This window comes from Magnolia sinica, chromosome 3 (genome assembly GCF_029962835.1).
Source record: "Magnolia sinica isolate HGM2019 chromosome 3, MsV1, whole genome shotgun sequence".
In the NCBI taxonomy this organism is placed as follows: domain Eukaryota; kingdom Viridiplantae; phylum Streptophyta; class Magnoliopsida; order Magnoliales; family Magnoliaceae; genus Magnolia; species Magnolia sinica.
The window spans coordinates 78,095,011-78,099,103 of NC_080575.1; the positions used below are offsets into that span (position 1 = coordinate 78,095,011).

At 35.9% G+C, this 4,093-nt stretch overlaps 1 long non-coding RNA gene across 1 annotated transcript; it reads left to right on the forward strand.

The window, feature by feature from the left end:
- The first annotated feature begins 1,248 nt into the window (after positions 1–1,248).
- Positions 1,249–2,806, forward strand: LOC131240058 (uncharacterized). The gene is made up of 3 exons (XR_009168593.1): positions 1,249–1,420; positions 1,536–1,759; positions 2,712–2,806. It is a non-coding gene; the product is annotated as an uncharacterized LOC131240058 (long non-coding RNA).
- The last annotated feature ends 1,287 nt before the right edge of the window (positions 2,807–4,093 follow it).

Here is a 4,093-nt window from a genome sequence, read left to right on the forward strand (position 1 = left end):
TAAAAGTTCTTTTTTCTTTCAACTGTAATTGAAATTTTAGATATTTAAACTCGAAAAAGTGAAATCGATAATACATAGGCATGGCAGTTATGAGAGTGTTTAATGCCATTCTTGTTGGCTAGTTTTACTTCTCCACATAGGCACCCTTGAGGAAATGATTACAGTGGCTTAGTCCAAGTCACTTTAGATGTGTTTGAGATGCACCTTTCTGTCTCACAGGGTTATGGTTCAATCATCAAGGGATACACCCACAATGGTGTTCTTTTAGGGCTAGCAAGAGGATTGTCGTCCCTTGGAAGGTACTTGATGCCTTTGCAGAAATCCTTGACCATCTCAATGTCTTAATACAGATTGTTTAACGGTTAAGGTCTGAGGAAAGGCAACTCCTTGGATGTCAATTTTCCCTAATTTCCCACATTTGGCAACCTCATTTCAATATGGTGGTCTAAATACCTGTTTATGACTAGTGGTGATATGATTCGGCTGAATAATGTATCCTACTTAGCATTTTTGTCTTTCATTTAAGTGCTAATAGGCCACATTAACTCCCAAGCTACTTGTGAATGTGATGGCACTGATCATTTGGCTGCTGGCTTGTGTTACAGTTCATGATAAGAAAGAGTATGCTGTTAATGCTTCTGCTTGTGGCAACATATTCACTCGGCATAGATTTGAAGCCTCTTCAAAGTCCAGTTCTTCCAGGATTACCAATATATGTGCCCCAATTTTTAACTATATCTCATTTCATTAGGTGCATTTTATACATTCTGCAATGCAACATGCTGATATTGACAGTGTTATGACATGACTAACTCTATACTATAGATAAGTTGCAGGCTGATATTTGCCCTCCTACTTGTTTGATTTTAGAACTGATAGTAAGCGGGAACTATTGGTCATAGGTCAGTGAGTAATATCATGCCGTATGAGATATCTACAAGTTAGTAATATCCTTTTGCATGTGTTGTAAAATCTTAGGAAGGACTGTTTACGTTATGCCAGTTGTTGTAGTTTTTCTGCTCAGCATTGTTGCTCTAACGTGGTGGTGCAGCCACAGTTAGGATTTTGCACCTTCCCTCGTAAAGTCCCTTTCATTGGAGCATATGATGCACATTGTTCTCTATTGAACTCAACAAATCAGGAAAAGATTAAACTCAACAAACAGCTCCCTTAGTCGACAACATCATTAAGGTCAGTCTTCATTGTCAGATCAAAATTTCTGAAGGAAAATGCATACATTTTCTTTTTTATTTCATTTGAGTAAGTTTTGCTTCTTATAATACTTGTACTAAGCTTTTAACTATGATTGTTTCCCTTTGATAAATCAGGTTATTTGCAAATACTGTGCCGAGTGAGAAGGATCCTCTGCTTGGAGTGAATTTGGAGAAAAATGTGGCTTTAAAGTAGGATGCAGCCCACGGTAGCATTTCAAATCCCAACTGTATATTTGGAGTGGATCCATGTCAAACCTCATTTGTTTCAGAGAAGAAAAAACCCATGTTTCTTTCTAAGATATGGAGAAATCTTCTTTGTAGGTGTAATGCTTGCACAAAATTCTGTCTAGGAGAGCATGACAGGCTGTCTAATTGATGAGGACTCAATTGAGGAATATGAAAAGGTGGCAAAGGAAAAGAGGAAGGAGAAATTGGAGCAACATGAAGGAGTGGAGTTAAATTTTCTCAGGAAACTTGGTCATGTCCAAAAGATTGAGATTCTGAATGGCATTACTGACATGAAGAATGAGCTCAGGTCCTTCATGGTATGGGTTCTATGTTCTGAATTTCCTTTTTTTATATGTGATTCTGTCTGTAATTTTGAATTCTTATTTTAAAGGGGCTATTATAGGGGAGGGCCACAATTTCATTTTCTTTCATCTGAAATTTCTTTTTTATCAGTTTATGGTTTATAGTGCATTTGGTTGCATCAAATATCATGAAATTTCATGATTAGGTGCAATCAAATGCATAGCTAGTGAGAAAAGGAAAGTGCCATTTTTAGGTCTTCCATTTAATTAGTATTGATAGTTTGCAGAGTTTTAGATCACAAGGATTTGAAATCAGTGTTAATATTATTTCAGATTACAGGTAATGCACTTACATCTTTTTGAAATTTTTATATCTGGTGCTATTTACCTTGACAAGTGGGAATATGCCACAAGGATACAAATTTACATGCAGGCATATTGATTTTTAGCCTGAAATGTGATGAAAATGCATCAAGGAAATGCATTTAGCTTCTCTTACATGATTTTTATCTTGAAAAGATGTGACATTTTCATCAAGGATGGGCACTTAGGTTCCCTTACGTAAATTTTTTATCCTGAACAGTGGGTTAAATGCCTCAAGGATAGGCATTTACATGCCCTTGCCAGAATTTTTAACTTGAATAGAGAGCAAAATGCCTCAAGAATAGCCTGTGGCTTTACCATGATTTTTATCTTGAAAAGTAGGCAAAAGTAGGCAAAACACTACAAGGATGGGCATTTAGGCACCCTTATTTGAATTTTTAGCCTGAAAAGTGGAAAAATGCTTTACGGATAGGCATTTGTGTGTGTGTGTGTGTGTGTGTTTTTTTTTTTTTTTTTCCTTTTGTGGTTTGGTTTGGCTACTAATGTTCGGTACTTCAATACAATAAGTTGTTTCTGTAATGCTTGAGATGTATTAATACTTTATCTATGTTTGGATGTAATATGCTCATTCAAAGTGAAACAGTTATTTAGAGTGTAGGCTCGGAAGGAGGTTCACAATGCTTCACCGGGGAGTTTACATGGGTCCATGATCAAAGCTACCCAACAGGTGTAGGTGCAGGTCACAATCTCGCTTTCCCTACCCAAAATTTAGGTCAGTCTAACTCTTATCATTTGTTAAGCCATATATATAGATTAAATGTTGACTGTCCATTTCTTTAGCATACATTTAGCTCACCTAGTTTGACACCAACCTGATTCTTGGACCTGGGCATATTTTCTAGGTGAAGTTTGCTAAGCCCACACATGGGTAGAGCCTTCTGCAACAACATATAGCTGCATGTACCAATATAACATAAGGTGCGAGAACAGAACTTTCCATTCAAATATTGCACCAATTGCAAAAGTAGTGTTTTCCCAACATGAAATAAAAATAGATGCACAAGACATTGAACACATAAGCTATCTTTTCTATCCATTTGGTGCATTTGTTTGGCTTTTCCAAATCTACCAATCTATGGGTCACACTTTGTAATATCTTACTGGTTGGACGTTTCTGAGTGCCCAAAAATAGTTGGACAACAAGTTATAGAAAGGCCCACTCATTTAATGGTTGGGATCATAATGTGGGGTAATTTGAAGATAATTCTCATGTTTGAAATGTCCATGCCATATTTCGCATTTTACTCCAGTGTTACAAACTTAAGATTTAAAACTTTCTGAAAGAAAGTTGATAATTGAATACTATCTGTTTTGGAGGCTATGTATTGCTGATTTTGTTCAGGCCATGACTGTCCAATAGGTTTGAGGCACCTATGGATCTAAAGAAAGAGTGGGAAAGATTAATATTTGAACAAAAGTGTGGGGAAGCATTCACTTCAGGCCATGAATTGTTGGATGTTTATTTGGTTTTTAGATACTGTAGATTTTGCTTAGTTTTTCAGAGTTTATAATTGAGAAGATAAGCATGTGCTCTTGAAGTATTGTCTCTCTCTCTTTTTTATGACATCTCATCCTTATCTTTTTCTATATTTTTAGTTCTTCAATTTTGCTACATAACTTTTCTGTATGATGATATTCGTTGTAGGAAGCTATTCGTTGGGGTACTGATTATCTTCTCAAAGCTACTGCTCATCCAAACACCATATATGCGCAGGTTTCTTTTTCTTTTTCTCTAATTCTTTTTGGGGTTGGATTTGCTTTCTTTTTCTTTTTCCTCATGTGGGATCTCTGTTTCTTTTCAGAAAAAAGCTATTTAATTTGTATTTTCCATTTGTTTGGGATTTTTTTTTTTTTGGATTTCTTTACTGGGTTTTTCCAGCCATTATTGGAATGTTGGTTTCTGGTTCTTATAACGTTTTGGAGTTTTTTCAGAAGAAAAGAGGAATAAGAGACAAAAAGCTGGTT